The sequence below is a fragment of the Mytilus californianus genome, unplaced genomic scaffold (genome assembly GCF_021869535.1).
Source record: "Mytilus californianus isolate M0D057914Y unplaced genomic scaffold, xbMytCali1.0.p SCAF_2, whole genome shotgun sequence".
NCBI classification, from domain to species: Eukaryota; Metazoa; Mollusca; class Bivalvia; order Mytilida; family Mytilidae; genus Mytilus; species Mytilus californianus.
The window spans coordinates 17200203-17226642 of NW_026262668.1; the positions used below are offsets into that span (position 1 = coordinate 17200203).

At 32.7% G+C, this 26440-nt stretch overlaps 1 protein-coding gene across 1 annotated transcript in view; it reads right to left on the bottom strand.

The window, feature by feature from the left end:
- The window catches only part of LOC127729381 (glycosaminoglycan xylosylkinase-like), a 54340-nt gene that overhangs the window by 19561 nt on the left and 8339 nt on the right, over positions 1–26440 (bottom strand). The gene's annotated exons all lie outside the window — the stretch shown is intronic.

Below are 26440 nucleotides of genomic sequence, written 5' to 3' on the forward strand. Positions count from 1 at the left end.
CCTTATGGGTTAAATTTGATTTTTTTTAAAGTATATTTTTTTCTGATTGTAGACAGCTCCAATTTTAGGAATTGTTTTGGTGTTCCCAATTTGAAAATCCTGGATCCATCATATTGGTTTGCATTACAAAATAAAAGATGATTTATAATGTGACATGTCAATGAAAACATAAAAAATAAATATTATAACAGTAAACTGTATTACATTTATATTGAGAAAGGAATCTATAAACATAATCGTTTTTACACTTCATGTCTTTCTGAATGTCTTATAAGCTGAAATCAATATCAGCTAATTATTAGGTACACCAATTTGTGGATATGTTTTGATGTAAGCAACAACTGTTATAACCAGATTGCACTCTATACAACTTACTGATGGATTTACTTTGATGCAATAAAATATATCAATACATGACATATTACTGTCAAATGCAACTAGCCTCTTTCTTTCAGCTTTATTACTTACACATGTAATAGGACTAATACCACTGGTAATTCAAACGGATATTGAACTTATAAATAAATGATCAATAATACCAATGGGATGATAATATATTTTTCTATTAGATTGGTGAACATTTGTAACTCTAATAAAAACATATTGATCCAACATGTAACGATTGAATCATAAAACTATCTTGCATAAAATTGATGTCTTTTTTGTATATGGCGAGTGATTTGTGGGAATTAAAATAAAAACAATTATTTCTGATTTGAAGAAACTTAAATCAAGAGGAAACAATTTTGCACGAAAAGGTTCTACAATATATCTAATATAGATTGTATAGAAAAACCATTAACTTTGTATTTCTTGAAAAGTGACCCAACAATACATAAAAGAGTGATATGGGAAACTTGTTTGTTTATCTTTACAACTGTAATGTATCTGGTATCATATAGCAGTAAGCGGCAATATAAGCTTTGGATAAAGTTGACACTGACATCTATTAGAAGAAATGAATAGCTGTTCATTCAATCAAAATAACTTGATGTGATAAATAATTAACTGCACTGTGTGATATATATGCCAATCAATATTAAACAAAAGGTAAGTATGCCATTTTATTAAGTTCTCTTGGCATTTTTGCAAAGTCTCTCGTAACTTTAATTGTCTGAAAATCATCTGCAATATCTTCAGAAACATATGATTCACTGACAACTGCATCACTTTCTTATGTAAGTAAGTAAATAGTTTCGTTAAATTCTGATAAGAAATTCTTTGTGTGACTTTTTTTTACATTATGTACTTAGTGTAGGAATATTTGAAACTACAAAAAATTTGAAATCAGGAAAATTTAGTGAGAATTAATTTCTGAAAATAACCTGACTAATGAAGGTATAAAGCCATGCATTCAAACCTGAAACTATACTGATTTTCTATTTTTAAAATTATTTCAGTTATGACTACTCTTATTATTTCCCTGTTTTTATAATCTTTCTGATTTACAAAGGTTATAAATTCAATCTAAAAAAGTATAAATTTTTTTTTAGTTCTATATAAGTAGGATTTGTATCAAAAATGTGTTAAAGTATTACATTTTTTTTTAGTTCTATATAAGTAGGATTTGTATCAAAAATGTGTTTTTTTTTTTATATAAATGTATTTTTCTAATTCATGAGGAAACACTTTTGACCTCTGACTGCACATTAAACTTTCTTTCAAAGCATAAAAGAAACTACTGTATGCAAATGAGGGTCTAGAGTAAACTAAGTCTTCAGATATGTTACAGGTAAAGACTACAGAGGGTTAAATTTACAAAGTAAACTTCATTGAGTAGTCATAAATATATACAAGTTATACTAGAATGTACGTAACTTACTATAATTCTAATCTTGAAGATTTTTTTGTGAAATTGATCGCTTATTCTTATTATATAAAACTACTTGATAGCTACTATTGACCTGTTTTCTTTTTTTTATATATATATATATATATACAACAAGGGTTTAGCTACTATTGACCTGTTTTCTTTTCTTTATATATATATACAACAAGGGTTTGTATAGTTGGTCTTACTTTACAAATCCTTGTATATAATTATTGATCAAATGCTGCAATATCTATTTTATTTCAACATCAAATGAATATTCAGGACAAGTAGTTTAATAATCATTTGGTACAATTCTAAAGAGTTCTCAGATAAACTAAAATTTCATACTTTTAATATTTCATATTTGTACAGCTGTGTAATGTGTGAATTAAAAAATCATTAACAACATATAACTCACATAAGAGGTTGTAATTTACTTTGAAAGAACTTGAAAATACCCTGAAATTCAGAGACATACCCTATCTAAGCCCATTACTGTAAATGCATTTATGTGAAACTAGCATTTGTTTGTATATTGATATTATGTAGACATCTCCATGCATAGGTAAACCTTAGTAAACAACTTATATACATGTATTCCAAAAATTCATATCTATAGCAGATAAAAGTCCTCAAACACAGATAAATGGTTTTGAAATGGCACCATCTAACTAGTTTAACCCCGCCACATTTTGTATGTGCCTGTCCCAAGTCAGGAGCCTGTAATTAAGTGGTTGTCGTTTGTTGCTGTGTAACATACTTGTTTTTCGTTAATTATTTTGTACATAAATTATGCCGTTAGTTTTCTCGTTTGAATTGTTTAACATTTGTCATTTCGGGGCCTTTTATAGCTAACTATGTGGTATAGGTTTTGCTCAGGAATTAAGAAACAGTTGCCTAATCCTAATTTTTTTATATAATTTGTAGGTATTCAAACTCATACAAGTCGAGGACAAATGACAATGCCTTGGCAAAAAAAGAACTAGAGGCTCTCAAGAGCCTATGTCGCTCACCTGATTCTACTTTGGTTTTGGAAATCATGTTAAAATAGATTAAAATCATAACAGATACCCTAATAATGAGTGAGGCCAAATTTGGTTTAATATTGGCCCTGTAATTTAATAAAAAATCCTGGTGGCCATCTTGAACAGTAAATCAGCAATAAAGTAGCAACACTTCATCAACACCTCATAAGAAACATTTATGCCATGTTTGGTTTCATTCCATTCAGTGCACCTCTAGAAGAAGACATTTGTATGTATTTCCAATAGGGTCTTATGTTAAAGGAAGTCCCCCCGCTGGCGGCCATCATGGATGAAGGATCAGTTTCAAAGTAACAACACTTAGTCAGCACCTCATAAGTAACATTCATGCCATGTTTGGTTTCAATCCATTCAGTGGTTCTCTAAAAGAAGACATGTGTATGTAATGTCCATAGGGTCCTTTGTTAAACACTGTCCCCAACTGGTGGCCATCTTGGATGATGGATCGGCTTCAAAGTAACAACACTTGGTCAGCACTTCATAAGGAACATTCATGCCATGTTTGGTTTCATTCCATTCAGTGGTTCTCTAAAAGAAGACATTCGTATGTATTTCCCATAGGGTCCTATGTTAAACTAAGTCCCCCCGCTGGCGGCCATCTTGGATTATGGATCGGCTTCAAAGAAACAACACTTGGTCAGCACCTCAAAAGGAACATTCATGCCATGTTTGGTTTTATTCCATTCAGTGGTTCCTTAAAAGAAGACATTTGTATGTATTTCCCATAGGGTCCTATGTTAAACAAAGTCCCCCACTGGCGGCCATCTTGGATGATAGATCGGCTTCAAAGTAACAACACTTAGTCAGCACCTCATAAGGAACATTCATGCCATGTTTGGTTTCATTCCATTCAGTAGTTCTCTAAAAGAAGACATTTGTAAATATTCCCCATAGGGTCCTATGTTAAACTAAGTCCCCAACAGGCGGCCATCTTTGATTATGAATCGGCTTCAAAGTAACAACATTTGGTCAGCACCTCATAAGGAACATTCATGCCATGTTTGGTTTCAATCCATTTAGTGGTTCTCTAAAAGAAGACATTTGTAAGTATTGTCCATAGGGTCCTTTGTCAAACACTGTCCCCAGCTGGTGGCCATCTTGGATGATGGATCGGCTTCAAAGTAACAACACTTGGTCAGCACCTCATAAGGAACATTCATGCCATGTTTGGTTTCATTCCATTAAGTGGTTCTCTAAAAGAAGACATTCGTATGTATTTCCCGTAGGGTCCTATGTTAAACTAAGTCCCCCGCTGGCGGCCATCTTGGATTATGGATCGCCTTCAAAGTAACAACACTTGGTCAGCACCTCAAAAGGAACATTCATGCCATGTTTGGTTACATTCCATTCAGTGGTTCCTTAAAAGAAGACATTTGTATGTATTTCCCTTAGGGTCCTATGTTGAACTAAGTCCCCCGCTGGCGGTAATCTTGGATGATGGATCCGCTTCAAAGTAACAACACTTGGTCAGCACCTCATAAGGAACATTCATGCCATGTTTGGTTTCATTCCATTCAGTGGTTCTCTAAAAGAAGACATTTGTATGTATTTCCCATAGGGTCCTATGTTAAACTAAGTCCCCCGCTGGCGGCCATCTTCAATGATGGATCGGCTTCAAAGTAACAACACTCGGTCAGCACCTCATAAGAAACATTCATGCCATGTTTGGTTTCATTCCATTCAGTGGTTCTCTAAAAGAAGACATTTGTATGTATTTCCCATAGGGTCCAATGTTAAACTAAGTCCCCTGCTGGCGGCCATCTTGGATTATGGATCAGCTTCATAGTAACAACACTTGGTCAGCACCTCATAAGGAACATTCATGCCATGTTTGGTTTCATTCCATTCAGTGGTTCTCTAAAAGAAGACATTTGTATGTATTTCCCATAGGGTCCCATGTTAAACTAAGTCCCCCCGCTGGCGGCCATCTTGGATTATGGATCGGCTTCAAAGTAACAACACTCGGTCAGCACCTCATAAGGAACATTCATACCATGTTTTGTTTCATTCCATTCAGTGGTTCTCTAAAAGAAGACATTTGTATGTATTTCCCATAGGGTCCTATGTTAAACTAAGTCCCCTGCTAGTGGCCATCTTGGATTATGGATCGGCTTCAAAGTAACAACACTCGGTCAGCACCTCATAAGAAACATTCATGCCATGTTTGGTTTCATTCCATTCAGTGGTTCTCTAAAAGAAGACATTTGTATGTATTTCCCATAGGGTCCTATGCTAAACTAAGTCCCCCGCTGGCGGCCATCTTGGATGATGGATCCGCTACAAAGTAACAACACTTGGTCAGCACCTCATAAGGAACATTCATGCCATGTTTGGTTTCATTCCATTCAGTGGTTCTCTAGAAGAAGTTCAAAATGTAAAAAGTTAACGCCGACGCCGGACGATGACGGACGACGGACGCCAAGTGATGAGAAAAGCTCACTTGGCCCTCGGGCCAGGTGAGCTAAAAAGGACAACAAAACAAAAATAACTGTCTACAAAACACAACATAGAATACTAAAGAATGAGCAAAACAAATCCCACTAAAAACAGGGGGTGATCTCAACCATCCAGAAGGGACAGATCCTGCTCCACATGTTATTACATCATATTACTCATGTAAGAACAAATTTGGGGATATCACATTCTAGGAAAAGAATTGTTTGTCCTTTCAATGATTATAATTGCATTGTATCTTCATAAGTTTTCTGATAACATTTATTAACATCACATTAATTTCTTAACTGTGAACTGTTTCCTAGGTTAGTCTTGTACTAAGATATACTGTAAATTCTGAAATTACTGCGAGGTTTTTATAATGCAAATAATGCGACTGGGTGATTGTAGCATTAAAAAGAACTCAGATTCTGACATCTGATACAGATTTAGCTTAATTCCCAATAATTAATCACACATTTTTGTCCATTCTTATAAAATCACAACAAATTGAATTTTCAGTATGTGATGCACATTTTGTTTGAATATATATTTACTATTCAAAAGGAGTACAAAGTAAATTTTAAAAATTTAATTTGGTTGTTATACATACATCAAATGGATTTATAAAATTTTAATTTCTTTTAATATCAAATAAAAATCAACATTTATAAAACTTAATAACTCTTGAGATCTCTTGAGGAAATAACAATATCAGAAGAATTTTATCTTAAGAAACACTAGAACTGTGCCTGAGGAAATGTGACTACAGCAAGTTTTGTAAATTCCAGAAAACTTATTTCTCTGTTGCTAATGTATAGAACTTCACAATTCCTGAATTTTTATATCACATAGAATCTCAAATACCATCAGTAATGCCAGGAAAGTCACACAACAAACAAAATCAAAAGCTTTTAAACATTATGAATGACAACTCATTAGGACAAATTATAGACAAACTAATAACAGACAAAAAAATCACAGGATCTCATGCTGACTACAAACCTAAGTAAATAAACAAGAATGAACGGTGCATTACATTTGCACGCAGCTTTTGATTACATTTGCCAGCATTTTTTTACAGGTAAACTCAGGTAAATACAGGTAGATTATACTTAATTATTATATTAAACTATTATTTTCGAGCAGGATAAGTTTTTTTTGTTTCATTATGCACAAGCACTTAGTCCTGGAAATATATACAGATAAATATGAAAAAACATAGCAAATCTAAAGATTAAAAAGTACTGATTTTACATCTTGTAACCTGTTTTATGAAACCACTGCTTTGTGAAAACACAAAACTAAATTGATGTGCCGAATAAAATAGCTCATTGTCATGAGCATGGAATGATTCTGGGACGTTTGTAGTATGCCTGGATTAAGATAAGGAATCTTGAAATACCTTTGCAATTATATACGGTTCATTGCCATGAAATATTCCATGAAATAAGTGTTCTGTCGATATGGATAGTAAATCCCTTCTACACTTATGTCAATAAGTATAGTCATATTTATTATGAGTTATCTATATTTTTACCTGTGTTACCTGTAAAATTAATCCACAAATGCGCGCAAATGTAATGCGCCCAGAATGCATACCACTAAAAACAAGGAATTATTTGATTCTGGAATAATTTTGAATTCTGGAAAATTGATTAGAAATGTATGATGAAAACTAACCCAACTAAATAGGGTTAGCCATGAGTGCATGGCTAAGGTTAATTTTACTTTCACTATCATTTCAGTATGAACTGACTAACCCACCTTAGCCATGCGCACATGGCTAACCCTATTTAGTTTGGTTAGTTTTCATCATATATTCGTCATCAATTTTCCAGAATTCAAAATTATTCCAGATTCAAATAATTCCTTGTTTGAAAGGGATTATAAATTATTCACCATACAGACAGTATCTCTTAAAGTGAAAATAACTCATAAAGAACCAAGGTCAATTTACCTTATTAGGAAACAAATGGAAGACAACCAAGGTCAGTGTACCATATAAGGAAATAAATGAAAGACAACCAAGGGCAATGTACCATATAAGGAAATAAATGAAAGAGAACTATGGCCTATGTACCATATCAGGAAATAAATGAATGAGAACCATGGTCAATGTACCATATCACGAAATAAATGAAAGAAAACCATGGTCAATGTTCCATATAAGGAAATAAATGGAAGAAAAGCATTTAATGTCAGCACCAGATATTAGCAACATAAAAGAATTATGGCTAATCTAAAACAAATGGTAAGGGTCACAAACCATTTTTGAGTACTTTGACTTACAGTAATTGTAAACAGTATTATGTCGAACAATATTACTTATTACAGTTTTTCTATATCTTCTTAAGTCTTTGAAGGGCAATAACTGATCCTAACTCATAAGGAGTCAATTGAAGATAATGACCAAATTCACTTATTTGGCTGATCATTTTTACAACCATACATGTATCTTATTATTCTGTCCATGTGCTCTAGTTTCTGCAAAAAATGGTTAAAATCATCCTTCAATGGCAATAACTCCTATAAGGGGTCAATTGACGATTTTAGTCATGTTGACTTATTTGTAGATCTAATTGTTCACTATTTTTAATAATTTTCAAGACAATAACCACATATTAATTTGCTAAAATTGACATTTCAAAGGCAATAACTCCAAAATCAAAAGTCTAATTTTTCTGAAAATTTTTTGGTTGATTGACCTTGACCTGCTCATTCTTTTTGAGTCAATTTTGCTCTAACTGCTTTAGTTTTTGGGTCAGTTTTGCTGTAACTGCTTTAGTTTTTGGGTCAGTTTTGCTGTAACTGCTTTAGTTTTTGAGATATAAGCCAATAAACTGCTTCGCTTGGCGCAGCTGGATACAACCGCAGAGCTCCAACCCTGAACAGTTGGGGCAAAAATGGACACAATATTCAAGCTTGATACAGGTCTGAATTTGGATTGTAATTAAATATTTGACACATTACAGGTTTCTGACACAGAGTAAATGTAGTCAAAGAACTTGAAATTGGTTATATGATTTGAATTTATATTCAATTGAAGATTTCTTGCTTTTGTGCAATACGCTGTGCTGTTGTGCAATAGTTAGTAAATCTGTTTTCAGACTATATACAAAGAATTAGCAAAATAAATTGTGACCCCCCCCCCCAATTTTTCTTTGGAAAATTGACAATTTCTTAAATCTTGAGGAAAAAAAATTGACCCCCTACCCCCCTCCCTTTTCCAAAAAAAATAATATTTGAAGAAATCTTCTTTTTAATTTCTTAAATCTTGAGGGAAAAAATTGCCCCCCCCCCCCCAAAAAAAAATTTGTCTCGCCTACTTTTGCTGTTAGTCGCAGGCTCAACAAAAATGGGGAAAAAATTATTAAAATTTTTCCTCTAGATACTATCTTTTGATTGTAAGAAGTTCTGTTCAAGTTTGGTAAAAATCCAAGAAGGTTTATGAATCTAATAAATGTTTTAAAAACTTTAACTGCAGAGTGTACGTAATGTTAACTGGAATAAAACTAAGTCCATCTATAAGTAATATACGGAAAAACAGGAAATAAATTTTTACAAAATTTCCTTCTAGATACTAGCTTTTGATCATAAAGAAGCTTCTGTCCAAGTGTGGTACAAATCCAGGATAGTTTAAGAAAGTTATTAAAATTTTGAAAGCTTTAACCACAGAGTGAATGTAATGTTAACTGGCAGAAAAACTAAGTCCATTTATAAGTGAAATACGGATAAACAGGATTTTTTTTTTAACAAAATTTACTTTTGAATACTATCTAATGATCACAAACAAGCTTCTGTCCAAGTGTGGTACAAATCCAGGATAGTTTAAGAAAGTTATTAAAATTTGAAAAACTTTAACCACAGAGTGAATGTTATGTTAACTGGCAGAAAAACTAAGTCCATATATGAGTAAAATACGGATAAACAGGATTTTTTTTTACAAAATTTTCTTCTGGATACTATCTTATGATTATAAACAATCTTCTGTCCAAGTCTGGTACAAATCTAGGATAGTTTAAGAAAGTTGTTAAAATTTCAAAAAATTTAACCACAGGGTGAATATTTGTGGACGTCGCCGCCATCGCCGCCGACGGAATGTAGGATCGCTATGTCTCGCTTTTGCGACAAAAGTCGCAGGCTCGACAAAAGTGCTTGTTTTAGACACGTTTTGGCCCCTAATTCCTGAACGGTTTGAGCAACTACCCCCAAAATGAATCCCAACCTTCTACTTGTGGTATTGAACCTTGTAGTACAATTTCAGAGCAATCACAATACTAAAACACAAGTTATTGTCCTGAAACTAGAAAAATGCTTGTTTTGGGCCCCTTTTGGGTCCCTAATTCCTAAATGGATGGGACCATCACCCCCAAAACAATCCCAACCTTCCTTTTGTGGTATTAAACCTTTTGATTAAATTTCATAGAGATCCATACACATAAACTAAAGTTATTGTCCGGAAACCAAATGTCTTCAGATGATGACGACGACGTGATAGCATTATATGACCCCAAAATTTTTTGGCGGTCGTATAAAAATGAAAAATAAATGTGGATAGTTTCCACATGTGTCCACAGATGATGCCCCCCCCCGCATATCATATAGTTATAAAGGGACATAACTGAAGAACGGTAAAAGTGACGCTACCCAAATTTGAACTTGATCAGAGTTTTGTGGTAATAAGCACTGTGTGTAATTCTCATAACATTTGGTTGAGGCTAACTTACAATAAAAAAAAAAAATGTAAGTGGAGAACAGAAACTAAAAATTCAGCCATTTTTCTATTTGTAAACAGGCATATATATATATATAACTCTAGAACAGTTGTGTATAAGTTTTGTAACATCTGGTTGAGACAAACTAAAGTTAGAGAACGGAAACGAAAAATTCAGCAATTTTTATGTTTATAAAGGGACATAACTCAAGAATGGTAAAAGTGTCGCCACCAAATTTCGTACTTAATCTGTATTATGTAGTAATAAGCATTGTGTATAAGTTTCATAACATTTGGTTAAGGCAAACTTAAGTTAGAAAACGGAAACAAAAAATTTGTACTTGATCTTAGTTTTGTGGTAATGAATATTGTGTATAGGTTTCATAATGTTTGGTTGGGGCAAACTTAAGTTACAGAATGGAAACTAAAAATTTTGCAATCTTTTGATTTATAAAGGGGCATAACTCAATAATGGTTAAAGTGACACTACCCAAATTCAACTTGATCTGTGTATTATCAGTGGAAGTCAAAATTAAACATTGCATTGTATAAAGCATTGATTGTAGTTGATTCAACTATAATCATGGAAAAAGAAAGATAACTCCAATTTAAAAAATAAATTGCTTCGCTGAGCGCAGCTGGATACGACCGCAGATGTTCAACCCTGAAAAGTTGGGGCCAAAATGGACACAATATTCACACTTAATACAGGTCTGAATTTGGATTGTAATTAAATTTTTGACACATAATAGGTTTCTGATACAGAATAACTGCAGTCAAAGAACTTCAAATTGGTTATATGATTTGAATTTATATTCAATTTTTTGCTTTTGTGCAATACTCTATGCTGTTGAATATTAACCCCCCCCCCCCAAAAAAAATATTTGAAGAAATTTTCTTTTTAATTTCTGAAATCTGAAATGAGAATAAAATGCTCCGCAGGGCGCAGCTTGATACAACCGCAGAGGTCGAACCCTGAACAGTTGGGGCAAGTATGGACACAACATTCAAGCTTGATACAGCTTTGCATTTGGATTGTGATTAAATATTTGACACAGCATAGGTTTCTGACACAGAATGAATGTGGTCTAAGAACTTAAAAATTTTAAATTGGACATTCACCTATTATGGTCCAATATCCAAAATCTAAATACATGGTTAGATTCAGCATATCAAAGAACCCCAAGAATTCAATTTTTGATGAAATCAAACAAAGTTTAATTTTGGACCCTTTTGACCTCAATGTGGACAAAGTTGATAACGGGGCCCAAAAATCAAAAATCTAAATACATGGTTAGATTCAGCATATCAAAGAACCCCATATATTCAATTTTTGTTGAAATCAAACAAAGTTTAATTTTGGACCCCGATTTGGACCAACTTGAAATCTGGGCCCATAATCAAAAATCTAAATACATGTTTAGATTCAGCATATCAAAGAACCCTAAGAATTCAATTTTTGTTAAAATCAAACTAAGTTTAATTTTGGACCCTTTGGACCTTAATGTAGACCAATTTGAAAACGGAACCAAAAATTAAGAATCTAAATACACGGTTAGATTCAGCATATCAAAGAACCCCAATAATTCAATTTTTGATGAAATCAAACAAAGTTTAATTTTGGACCCTTTGGACCTCAATGTGGACCAATTTAAAAAGGGGCCCAAATTCCAAAAACTAAATACACGGTTAGATTCAGCATATTAAAGAACCCCAAGAATTCAAGAATAAAACCCCATTGAAATTGGTCAAGAAATAAGCAATTTATACGAAGTATCTTCTTTTGCACAATACTGTGCAATTAAATATTTCTTGCTATTGCGCAATACTGTACTATTGACAATTTCTTGCTATTGCGCAATATTGTGCTATTGGATATTTCTTGCTATTGTGCAATACTGTGCAATTGAAGATTTCTTGCTATTGCGCAATACTGTGCAATTGAAGATTTCTTGCTATTGTGCAATACTGTGCAATTGAAAATTTCTTGCTATTGCACAATACTTATTATATAATAATTTACACATCCTGTTTGGTGTGTATCTCCTACCATATTTTTATTATTTGCTTTTAAATATAAATCAGAAATAACCAACTTAAAATATGGAAAATTTTAAAAGAAAAAAAAAAGGAAAAAAAAAAATCCCCCCCAAATTTTTTGAACCCCCTTATGATTCATCACCCCCAAACTCAATCCCAGCCTTCCCTTTGTGGTATGGTACCTTGCAGTACAATTTCAGAGAGATCCATACACTTGAACACAAGTTATTGTCTGGAAACTAGAAAATGTGTTTTTTGCCCCTTTTTGGCCCCTAATTCCTAAAATATTGAGGCAATTACCCCCATCATCAATTCAAGCCTTCCCTTTGTGGTATGGTACCTTGCAGTACAATTTCAGAGAGATCCATACACTTGAACACAAGTTATTGTCTGGAAACTAGAAAAATGCTTATTTTTGTCCCCTTTTTGGCCCCCAATTCCTAAACGTTTCGGCAATTACCCCCAAACTCAATTCCAGCTTTCCCTTTGTAATATGGAACCTTGTAGTACAATTTCAGAAAGATCCATACACTTACACACAAGTTATTGTCATGAAACTAGAAAAATGCTTGTTTTTTGCCCCTTTTTTGGCCCCTAATTCCTAAAATTTTGAGGCAATTACCCCCAAAATCAATCCCAGCATTCTTTTTGTGATATGGAACCTTGTGGTACAATGTCAGAGAGATCCATACACTAACACACAAGTTATGTCTGGAAATTACAAAAATGCTTATTTTTGGCCCCTTTTTGGCCCCTAATTCCTTTACTGTTGGTCCCATAACCCCCAAAATCAATCCCAACCTTCCTTTTGTGGTATTGAACCTTGTGGTAAAATTTCATAGAGATCCATTCACTTAAACTAAAGTTAGAGTGCGAAAACCAATGTGTCTTCGGACGACGCCAGACGACGACGACGACGCCAACGTCATACCAATATACGACCACAAAAATTTTTTTGCAGTCGTATAAAAATTGTAGCCCCCCCCACAAATTCTTATTCCCCCCCCAAATTTTTTTCAACTCCCCCTTTCCCTTATTCCAAAAATAATCTCAATTCAAATTTCTAATGGAGTTTGCAACCATAACTACTCATTTAAATACATCATAAAATATTAAAATATAAAATGACATACAGTCATGGTTAAAATTAATATTAATTAATAGTAACTGCTAAAAATAAATTTACAGCTAATCATCTCAAGACAATCATCATTTCTTAATACATAATTTACAAGCAGTGTAAGGGAGGTAATCAAACATATATACAACAGTATTCTTTAAATGGATTGGATTACCTCCCTAACACTGCTTTTAAATTGTCTAAATTGTCCTTTAACCATAAAAACCCTTGTTTTTCCCCCTTTTTTGCCCCTAATTGCTAAATGGTTTGAGCCATAACCCCCCATCACCATCCCTTTGTTGTATGGAAACTTTTGTTATAATTTCAGAGAGATTCATACACTTAAACACAATTTATTGTCTGGAAACTGCAAAAATGCTTATTTGGGCCCCTTTTTTGGCCCCTAATTCCTAAACCTTTGGAACCATAACCCCCAAAATCAATCCCTACCTTCCTTTTGTGGTTATAAACCTTGTGTTAAAATTTTATTGATTTCTATTTACTTATACTAAAGTTATTGTCCGGAAACCATCTGTCTTCACACGACGCTGACGACGACGACGACAACGTGATACCAATATACGGCCAAAAAATTTTTAATTTTTGCAGTCGTATAATAACTTGATATTTAGAAGAAAATAAAAATTTTGCAATTTTTCCATTTCTAAAGGGGCATAACTCTAGAATGGTTAAAGTGACGCCACCAAAATTCAAACTTGATCTGTGTTTTGTGATAATAAGCATTGTGTATAAGTTTCATAACATTTGGTTGAGGCAAACTAAAGTTAAAGAACGGAAACGAAAAATTCAGCAATTTTTCCATTTGTAAAGGGGCATAACTCTAGAACGGTAAAAGTGACGCCACCAAAATTCAAACTTGATCTGTGTTTTGTGGTAATAAGCATTGTGTATAAGTTTCATAACATTTGGTTGAGACAAACTAAAGTTAGAGAACGGAAACCAATTTTGAGACGTACGTACAGAGGGACAAGGGTAAAATTTAATGCCCCCTCCGCTACGGCGGGGGCATAAAAATAAGGTAAAATTTGTCAATTAAGGGCAATAACTCCTATAAAAAGTCGTCTGACAGTTTTGATGTATATGGACAATTGATAGATCTCAACATTCTAAACATTCCTGCTTTTGTCAGATTTTCACAGATTAATATCGACTTTCAAAACTTGCATTATACCCATATGTTCTATTTTTAGCCATGTCGGTCATCTTGGTTGGCGGGCGGGTTCATCAGACAAATTTGTAAAAATAGATACCGCAATGATGATTGTGGCCAAGTTTGATTAAATTTGGTCCAGTAGTTTCAGAGGAGAAGATTTTTGTAAAAGTTAACAGACTTTGGGCCAGGTGAGCTAAAAAAAAGATACAGGAAATGTCTTCCACCTGACAACTGTAATAAAATATTAAGCTTTGAATAAAGTTCACACTGACACTGATTAGATGAAATCTATTTTGTCACTTTTGAAGCCTATGATCAATAGTTGTTCATTCAATCAAAATAACTCGATGTGATAAATAATTAACTGCATTCAGAGGTCTATGCTAATCAATAGTAAACAAAAGGTAAGTTTGCCGTTTTATTAAGTTCCCTTGGTCTCACATAACTAAATCTGAAAATCTTCTACAATATCTGCAGGAACATATAACTCACTGACATCATAACTTTCTTATGCAAGTTAGTAAATATTTTATAAAAACTTCTGATAAAGATTTCTTTGAGTGACTTTTTCTGATTATGAACTTAGTTTATTTATTATTTGCAAGTCAGTAAATATTTTATCAAAATATTGATAAGATTTAATGAGTGATTTTGTTTATTATGAACTTCTTGATTTCAAAGAGTAAAAAATGCAATGTAACAAATTTTTTTTCGGTTGTTTTTCTGTTTACTTTTCCCGCTCTTTTTGCCATGGTGTTGTGCTGTCTTCTATGCATTTATTTTTTTTACTGTCAGTCAATGAAAAATCTAAAGTAAGTAAAGAATACAAATTTTGGTGTGAAGGTGACAGATTTACAAAATAAATGGAGAATGTGTCTATGGGAAACAGATGCCCCCGCTTGTAAATATGCATGAGTCAATGTACTAATTATTGACATTTTCTTTTATTTTAAAGTTAATGACATAAATTTCTACAAGTTGTGTAGCCTTTTGTCAACTTCAACTTACAGATACAGGATTCAATAAGTTAAGACCGTTTTGTGATTATATGCATTGCATTGTGTATAAGTTTCATAACATTTGGTTGAGGCAAGCTAAAGTTAGAGAACGACAGATTTAGCAATTTTTCCATTTATAAAGGGCATAACTCAAGAATGGTAAAAGTAACGCCACCTAATTTCAAACTTGATCTGTTTTTTTATGGAATAAGCATTGTGCAGAAGTTTCATAACATTTGGTTGAGGCAAACTAAAGTTAGAAAACAAAAATAAAAAATTCAGCAATTTTTATGTTCATAAAGGGACATAACTCATGAACGGTAAAAGTGATGCCACCCAATTTCAAACTTGATCTGTGTTTTGTGGTAATAAGCGTTGTGTATAAGTTTTATAACATTTGGTTGAGGCAAACTAAAGTTAGAGAATGGAAACCAATTTTGGGGACATATGCGACGGAAGGGACGGAAGGGACGGATGGACAAGGGTAACAGTTATTTGTGCCTAGCGGCGGGGGCATAAAAAAGAATTGTTACTTTCTTTAAAATACAAATGTTCACATTATATTAGTTTCAAGAAAAATAATTCAGAACTTATTAACGAAGAAATATGTGTCAAACCCTAATTTTGCATATATTTCCAGGAGTTCACATCACAATAAACATGTGTACAAGTTTCAAGTTGATGTGACCATGACTTCAAGATAAACTACATTAAACTACATCCCCATAAGGGACAGATGAACAGATTGACAGATACAGAGATCAGAAAACATTATGGCCTTCTACAATTGTAGACAGGACATACAAATCTTAAAATGTATGACATGGTGTTTTTAAGGTCATTGTAAGTCACAATCTAATTTTCACTTTCAAAAATTAACATGCATTTTCTATTTCATTTTGTTGTTATGTTGCTGTCTCATATATACCCAAAATATGTTCGGTCTCCTTTCAGACTACTTCATTATCATGTAGTCCCAGACTTGTTGTGACAGTTGAACTTTGAGGTTACGAAAATGAAGAGGAACACACAGAAATATACTAGTATACCAAAAGCTGAAATTAGCAAAACTTCAAAGACCATGAAACCTGGATCACACCATCCTGACGATGAATCAGACGTAGACATCAATCCACACAAGTAAGTAATCAGTGACACATCAAACTGACATCTGAAACTAAGTCACATCAACCTGATTATAAATCAGATGTGGATATCAATTCACACAAGTAAGTAATCACCAGAACAGTGACTCATCAAACTGACAACTGAAACTAGGTTACATCTACCTGATTATAATTTCAACATACACATCAATCCACACAAATAAAGTATCTCTAAATCAGTAACACATGAACCTGGCACTAAACTTAGGTCACATCAACCTAATAGAATTGTGACTCTTCATTCTAGCAACTGAAACTAGGTAACTTCATCCTGTTTAAGAACTGCCAAATAAAATAGTGACAAGTTAATCTGACCAAAAACCTGGGTCATACCATCTGTATGATGAAACAGGAGTTGACATCAATCCAAAAGAGTAAGTAAAATAATCATTCAATCAATGACAAAACCAACCTCCAACTTGGTCACATCATCCAGCTGATAAAAACACTGTATACACCTTGTCATAGACAGATTGCTTTTTAAACAAACAGCTGGATCACATGCTACAGACAAATTAATCTTCTCTTGCATGAATTGTTACTTAAGAAACAGTTCTCATATGTCTGATTAACTCTGTCTGCACACAATGCTGGACATTCCTTATATAACCTGTATCCAGATTAAACTTCAATGGGCTATGAGGGTTTTCCAGAACAATGACAATCTACTTTTTTTCTATAACTTTTAGCTTAGCAACTATCGAGAAGTTTTTTTGCAGGAAGGGTTTCAAAGCTCCTTCAGCTTTAGGTCCCATAGATTTCGAGTTTAACTTCACAGATCTGCTGTTTTCTTTTGCAGTCATGTAAAATTTTTAACACAAAATAACATATTTGGTGTTTATTTCATTGATATTCAATCAAATAAAATATTTCACAACACCCATAGGCATATGCATGATAGGAATATACATGTCATTTTATGAAAGGTCCTTTCAATACATAAAAAAGCCCATCACCTAACATTTTAACTTTTTAAACTTTGACTCATGTCTTATCAATTGTCAAACAGCATTTCAATCTAATAATCGACACAAGAGAATTCAACCTTCAAAGGCCAATCATATATCAACTCCTTTTTTTCAGACCAGAGTGCCTTTTTTAGATTATCTTTTTCCTTTATTTACACACACTTAAAATGACATTTGCATTGACTGAAATGATAGAACAAGTTGATACAGGTGTATGGTTTTGACATGTCCAGTGGCAAATACTTTAAACATAAATTAAAAAAAAGGTCAACATTGCTTCTACCAGTAATAGGATCTGAAAAGTTGTTACACAATAAGAATTAATGTATGATTTTGATTTCCACAAGAAAATAAAGGAATTTTGGTTGTGGACAAAAATTCAGCCTTACCACATGCATGGCATCTGATCAAGACCAATTTCAAGAGTTCTTTCATTCCTTAATGTGCCCACAGCCTGCACTTCTTTCAGTACATGTTTTTATGTAAAGTCTCTAATCAGAATTGACTTGTCTGTACATGTATATAGCCCTCCCCCTAGATAACATGGTTGATTGAAATTAATTATATACCTCAGCAGTTTAAGAAAATGAATATATTATTTATTCAGATTGATTTTAATTATTACATCAAACGAGTTATAGAACTACAATAAGAATCTGACACTTCAGAACACCTTCATTTATTATGCAAATTTAATCCATTAATTTATGACGGCATTGTTATGTATGTCATTGTTTGTATCTTTTATCTTAATTTCCCAAGTGAATTCTTTATTTGACTTTATAAAAGGAAAATGTCCAATTTACATTATAACTTCTGTTTATGCATGCCTTGCACAAACAGAAAGATATAACATAAATAAGAAAATTTGTATTCAGAAATTACTTATTATAGACTTATTATTACACCAGGGTTTTCGATATCACAAACTAGTCAAAACATTTACTAAATTTTATCATCGGTATAAGGACATCATTCGTAAATATAGCTCAACATGCAGACTTCTTATACGTTCAGGTATTTCACATCCAATTTTTTATGGAAATATTCTTTATAAAGCACAATAAAATGCTTCGCTGGGGCGCAGCTTGATACGACCGCAGAGGTCGAACCCTGAACAGTTGGGGCAAGTATGGACACAACATTCAAGCTTGATACAGCTCTGAATTTGGATTGTTATTAAATATTTGACACAGCATAGGTTTCTGACACAGAAAGAATGTGGTCTAAGAACTTGAATTTTTTTAATTTACCTATTATGGTCCAATGTCCAAAATCAAAATACATGGTTAGATTCAGCATATCAAAGAACCCCATATATTCAATTTTTGTTAAAATCAAACAAAGTTTAATTTTGGACCCCAACTTGGACAAACTTGAAAACTGGGCCCATAATCAAAAATCTAAACACATGTTTAGATTCAGCATATCAAAGAACCCCAAGAATTCAATTTTTGCTAAAATCAAACTAAGTTTAATTTTGGACCCTTTGGACCTTAATGTAGACCAATTTAAAAAACGGGACTTAAAATTAAAAATCTAAATACACGGTTAGATTTGGAATATCAAAGAACCCCAATAATTCAATTTTTGATGAAATCAAACAAAGTTTAATTTTGGACCCTTTTGACCTCAATATGAACCAATTTGATAGCGGGGCCCACAAATAAAAAATCTAAATTCATGGTTAGATTCAGCATATCAAAGAACCCCATATATTCAATTTTTGTTGAAATCAAAAAAAGTATAATTTTGGACCCCAACTTGGACCAACTTGAAAACTGGGCCCATAATCAAAAATCTAAACTCATGTTTAGATTCAGCATATCAAAGAACCCCAAGAATTCAATTTTTGTTAAAATCAAACTAAGTTTAATTTTGGACCCTTTAGACCTCAATGAAGACCAATTTAAAAAACGGGACCCAAATTAAAAATCTAAAAACACGGTTAGATTTGGCATATCAAAGAACCCCAATAATTCAATTTTCGATGAAATCAAACAAAGTTTAATTTTGGACCCTTTTGACCTCAATATGAACCAATTTGATAGCCGGGCCTACAAATAAAAAATCTAAATACATGGTTAGATTCAGCATATCAAAGAACCTCATATATTCAATTTTTGTTGAAATCAAACAAAGTTTAATTTTGGACCCCAATTTGGACCAACTTGAAAACTGGGCCCATAATCAAAAATCTAAATACATATTTAGATTCAGCATATCAAAGAACCCCATGTATTCAATTTTTGTTGAAATCAAACAAAGTTTAAATACTGGACCCTATCTTGGACCAACTTGAAAACTGGGCCCATAATCAAAAATCTAAACACATGTTTAGATTCAGCAAATCAAAGAACCCCAAGAATTCAATTTTTGTTAAAATCAAACTAAGTTTAATTTGGACCCTTTGGACCTCAATGTAGACCAATTTAAAAAACAGGACCCAAAATTAAAAACCTAAATACACAGTTAGATTTGGAATATCAAAGAACCCCAATAATTCAATTTTAGATGAAATCAAACAAAGTTTAATTTTGGACCCTTTTGACCTCAATATGAACCAATTAGATAACGGGGTCCACAAATAAAAAATCTAAATACATGGTTAGATTCAGCATATCAAAGAACCCCATATATTCAATTTTTGTTGAAATCAAACAAAGTTTAATTTTGGACCCCAATTTGGACCAACTTGAAAACTGGGCCAAAAATCAAAAATCTAAATACATGTTTAGATTCAGCATATCAAAGAACCTCATATATTCAATTTTTGCTAAAATCAAACAAAGTTTAATTTTGGACCCTTTGGACATTAATGTGGACCAATTTGAAAACTGGACCCAAAATTAAAAATCTAAATACACTGTTAGATTCGGCATAACAAATAAATAAATGTGATCAAAGATTTTACAAATCTAATGCGCCATACTGTGCAATTAAAGATTACTTCTTGAAATTTTTCAGTATTTGAAATTTGAAAAAAAAATAATATTTGAAGAATAATTCTTTTTAATTTCTGAAATCTGAAATGAGAAAAAATTGGCCCCCCACAATTTCTTTTTATCCCCCCCCCCCTTTTTCCCCCAAAAAAATTCTTTCCCTCAAGATATGGTCATAATCTCAATTCAAATTTCCAATGGAGTTGGCAACCATAATTACCCATTTAAATTTACCATAGTGCTAACTTAATCTATTTTATAATAGAATTAATAAAAATATATAGTCAAATCTTTCATATGGATTTTTTTGTAAAAAAAAAAGATGAAAACATTTGCAGATATTTTTACTGGTCTTCCTTTATAAATATGCATTTCTTTAAACATAATTTAAAAGCAGTGTAAGGGAAGTAACCAAAACGTTGTATTTGGATTACCTCCCTTACACTGTTTTAGATTATCTTTATTGTTCATTAACCATTACTTTATACATAATTTAAAAGCAGTGTAAGGGAGATAATTTCTATGATGTATTTGATTTATCTCCCTTACACTGCTTTAAATTATGTTTTGTACTAAAGTATTTGTCCATTAACCAGGACAACCTTGTTTTCCCCCCTTTTTTGCCCCTAATTCCTAAACGGCTTGAGCCATAACCCCCCAAAGCAAATTCTTACCATCCCTTTGTGGTATGGAAACTTGTAGTATAATTTCAGAGAGATCCATACACCATTCCACAGTTATTGTCTGGAAACTAGAAAATGCTCATTTTTGGCCCCTTTTTGGCCCCTAATTCCTTAACTGTTGGTACCATAACCCCCAAAATCAATCCCAACCTTCCTTTTGTGGTATTTAACCTTATGGTCAAATTTCAAAAAGATCCATTCACTTAAACTAAAGTTAGAGTGCGAAAACCAATATGTATTCGGACGACGACGCCGGACGACGACGACGACGACGACGCCAACGTCATACCAATATACGACCACAAAATTTTTTTGCGGTCGTATAAAAATGTCAGTATTCACCTCTGAAACTTACAAAACCTTTAAATAGACTTATAAAGAAGGGATATAGTTACGATACTGTTGTCAGGTCATTAAAGATTGCATATTTTGGCGTTAATATTGATTCACTTATAGGGTCTTTGCATCACCACTAAACACATTTATTTAAAAACCAGTTGTTGGCATGACACGGGTTATGTTCTTCTCATATATGTTATGATGGTATGATACTAAACCCCTAACGGGAAGGATTGTGCCTGATATTCATATGATGAAGACATAATCTTTCAATCAGTTTAATTGAAGTCTGAAGCTGGCATGTCAGTTAACTGCTAGTAGTCTGTTGTTATTTATGTATTATTGTCATTTTGTTTATTTTCTTTGGTTACATCTTCTGACATCAGACTCGGACTTCTCTTGAACTGAATTTTAATGTGCGTATTGTTATGCGTTTACTTTTCTACATTGGCTAGAGGTATAGGGGGAGGGTTGAGATCTCATAAACATGTTTAACCCCGCCGCATATTTGCGCCTGTCCCAAGTCAGGAGCCTCTAGCCTTTGTTAGTCTTGTATTATTTTTAATTTTAGTTTCTTGTGTACAATTTGGAGTTTAGTATGGCGTTCATTATCACTGAACTAGTATATATATTTGTTTAGGGGCCAGCTGAAGGACGCCTCCGGGTGCGGGAATTTCTCGCTGCATTGAAGACCTGTTGGTGACCTTCTGCTGTTGTCTGTTCTATGGTCGGGTTGTTGTCTCTTTGACACATTCCCCATTTCCATTCTCAATTTTATTTTATATTCTATAGTTTATGCCATGCAAAGACTAGGAGCTCTAAAGAGCATGTGACGCTCACCTAGGTCTTTATGCAATGGACAATAGTAGACTAGATTATAATTCAAGACTACAATCTCTTTTTTATCCATCTTATTTTCATGATCATTTTTTCTGTGTACAGTTTCTCTCTATCTTCCTTAAATTTTTTCCCAAAACCAAAAAAAAGGTAAAAAAAAATCGTCATTTAAGAGCAATATATATGAAGATAACTGACAACTCATTAATGCTGACCTGATATTGCTGATCATATTTTCTTTTTAAAGTTTCTATACATCTAATATATAGTTTTCACTCTTACAGACAAAAGCACAAAAAAGGTAAAAAATTGTCATATAAGGGCAATAACTCCTATAAGGATTCAACTGATGATTTTGGCCAAGTTGACTTAATTGTACATGTAGATCTTGTCTTGCTGATCTTTTCTGCCATTTAAACTTCTATTTATTTACAGTTTTCAACATAATAGGTGAAAACACAAAAAGTTGGTAAAAATCATCATTTACGGGCAATAACTCCTATCAGGAGTCAACTAGATTTCTGCAACATTGTTTTATTGGTAGATCTCATCTTGCAGATCATTTTTGTTTTTCAAAAGTTATTAACTATCTTTTATATAGTTTTCAAGATAATAGGCAAAAACTCAAAAATTGGTAAAACTTGTCATATAAGGGTAATAACTCCTCAAAAAAGTAATCTGACCGTTTTGATTATTTTGTTCTATCTTTTTATCATTAAAAAGCTTCTGTCCAATTAACATAAAATTCCATGATGGTTTGTCAAATTTACAGATGACAGAAAACTCCAACCTTAATCTTTCTGAAAATGTTTACTGTAAAAAAAAACGAATATAAAAATAAGAAGTTATGGTATAATTGCCAATGAGACAACTCACAATAAGAGACCAACAGACACAGAAATCAATAACTATAGGTCACCATATAGCCTTCAACAATGGGTAAGTCCATTTATCAGTAAAATACAGAAAAATGAAAAAAAACAATATTTTCAAAATTTTCCTCTGTAAACTATCTTTTGGTCATAAGAAAGCTTATATAGATATAAGAAGATGTGGTATGAGTGCCAATGAGACAACTCTCCATCCAAATCACAATTTGTAAAAGTAAACCATTATAGGTCAAAGTACGGCCTTCAACACAGAGCCTTGGCTCACACCGAACAGCAAGCTATAAAAGGCCTCAAAAATTACTAGTGTTAACCCATTCAAACGGGAAAACCAACGGTCTAATCTATATAAAAAACGAGAAACAAGAAACACTTATGAAACACATCAACAAACAACAACCACTGAACATCAGGTTCCTGACTAAGGACAGGTGCAAACAAATGCAGCGGGTTTAAATGTTTTAATAGGGGCCAATATGTTCCTATCTCCTAAAATTCCATGATGGTTTGAAAAAGTTACTGATGTCTAAAAAAACTTATACCACAGACTGAACCTAAATGTCAACCTTCCTTTTGTGGTATGGAACCTTGCTGTGTAATTTCATAGAGATCCATTCACTTATACTCAAGCAATTGTCTGGAAACCAAATGGCTTCGGACGACGACAACAATAAAACTGGTAACGACATCGTCATACCATTACAAGGCCACAAATTTTTGTGGTCGTACAAAAAATTATTTTTCAAACAACTCCATAAAAACAAAGTGCAACCCGGCCCAAAATCATCAAATGTGCAATATTTCTTTCAAAGCCTGGCCACCCACCAATTGGGCAGAAGGAAATAGTACACTTATATTTTGTCAGTGAGAACATTGGTATCATGAAAATAAAAATCCTTTTATTGGTCGGTTAGCTATCAGTCCTCAAGCTAGAATGCTGTACAGAACTGATAAAAAAGACACTTTTTTGGAGAAAGATTTTCTTTATTCTTCCATTATACTCAAAAATCATCCAGAAAAAATATTTCAACAGCTAATAAAAATTTGGATAGCTTTTATAAACAGGCATCAGAAAAATAAATTCAAATTAAAAGCTTCATAAAAATAAATTTTAAAGAAAACTTTTTATGGTAAAAAATAATTAATTTCTCTCCTAGTCAGGGGTACTACTTAAACAAGTGATTTCAGAATCACTTCCTCGAGTGATTTTGGCTGTGAAATATTAAAAATTTTCACACAGACTTTTTAAAATCACTGAAACAAGTTATTTTAAAAGTTAAAATGTAATCACTTTAATAAGTGTTTATAACATTTTCTTGATATTTTTCCCACAAGCTTGATTTTTTTATTGGTAAAAAGACAACAATTCCATTGAAAAAACAACTATGTACATGCAGAAATTGTCTTTTGCTTGATAAGCCTGACACTTTTACAGTTTTTTTTAAATATGCAAAAACTGGAATAGTTTGTAGATCAGCTAGGTCATAACCTTGAAGTAGATCATTCTAACTCTAAAGAAAACCAATCAGGTTACCTAATATTGTTGATCTTTGTCTGATAGTAAGAGTAGTTAATGAATTTTTGATTACAGAAAAATTCCCAAGGGTACTTTTAAAAGCTTTAGCGCACTAACTTACTGCCCAAGAGCACTGGTGAAATTAATGTACAAAGAAAAAGGGATAATTGATTTATGTAGGAAAATTATAGAAAAGATTGTGAAAATATGGAAAATCAATGAAATTAGCATTTGAAGATCAAAGAAAACACTAAAATCACTTAAATAGGTGATAACTGAATTTATCAAATCACTGAAATAAGTGATGACGAAATCACTTGTTTAAGTAGCACCCCTGACTTTATGAAACATATTTTGTTATTTTACTTTTTTTCAAAACATAAAACACAAAAAGAGTTATCTCTCTTTTAACTGTCTGAATTTGAAGACTTTTGGTATTTTGGAAACATAAAGTCCTGGTTGAAACTTGAACTAGGCAATTTAGCCCTTAATACTATTTATTACAAAAATTTTCTTAACAAAGACAAATTTTATAACATATGATGAATTATCTAGCTGGTTTCTCCAAAGGAACAAAAAAATGATTAAAAATTAATCATAATGTCTCTTTAGATGATGCTACTAATTTTAATTTTTATTGTGGCATCATCTCTCCTGAAATAGCTGTTTTACACCCAGAATTATATCAAGTTTATCAATAAAGTGAGTAATAGGTGAAAATATCAGTTAAAAATCATGGGCTAACAAACTCCTGATTTTGTCCACTAATCTGTATTTTAGTCTCCTTTGGAACACAATAAACATTCCAGCATTCCCATCCTGTTTTTATTGATACATTTTATGTAAGTGTGTCAAATAATATTCCCTGAAATTAACCATGTTTCATTTGGAAATTGACATTTACTTTGTGATTTAAAACCATGTCAGGGCACCAAGTTGCATTTCAGGTTCCTTTAGAACCTTCATGTAGTCCCTATGAGGTTAAAGAAAAAAATCATCAACAGCCAGGCCAAGTTTTTTTATACATCTAATGACGAATTATAAAAGTTTTTAAAGGTACCTTTCATCAAAATCATTGTCAAAATTCCTGGAATCAAGAAAAAAAATAAAGACAGGAATTTGGAGTTGAAACACTACCTTTGTTCTCCTGTTTGGAATCTCCAGACAATGGATAATATGTAATGATTTTTGAGAAATGTTCATTGTTTGCATTTTCATGCACATGTAATTGTTTAGTGGAAAAGGATGAAAACACATTTCTTTAATAGTTAATTAATGAGAAAAACAAATATATTATATATATGTTTTAGTGAGACATTTTTTTGTCTTGCCACAAACGAATGAAAATAAGCATCTCTATGCTGGTAGAGATCTAAGTCTAGTGTTGCACAGAACTTTTATATTGAACACACATAACCAAAACAATATGTGGTGATGTGTTCATTTAATTTGAGTACATATGATATTGATTCATTTTGATGGAGTTCCCAGTACTATACAATGTCTACCTTTGGGTGGTATTATATCTAGACATCTCATTAGAAGGCAAGTACAAACAAAAAACAATATTGTTTAATCTAAATAAATCTGTTTCATAAAATCAGAACAATTGTCAGAAAGAATTCAAAATGCCACTGAATGTTTTCCAGTCATACAATGAAATTACAATGTCATCTAATGACTCACTAGAGTGGATCATTACAATGTCACCTAATGACTCACTAGAGTGGATCATTGCAATGTCACCTAATGACTCACTAGAGT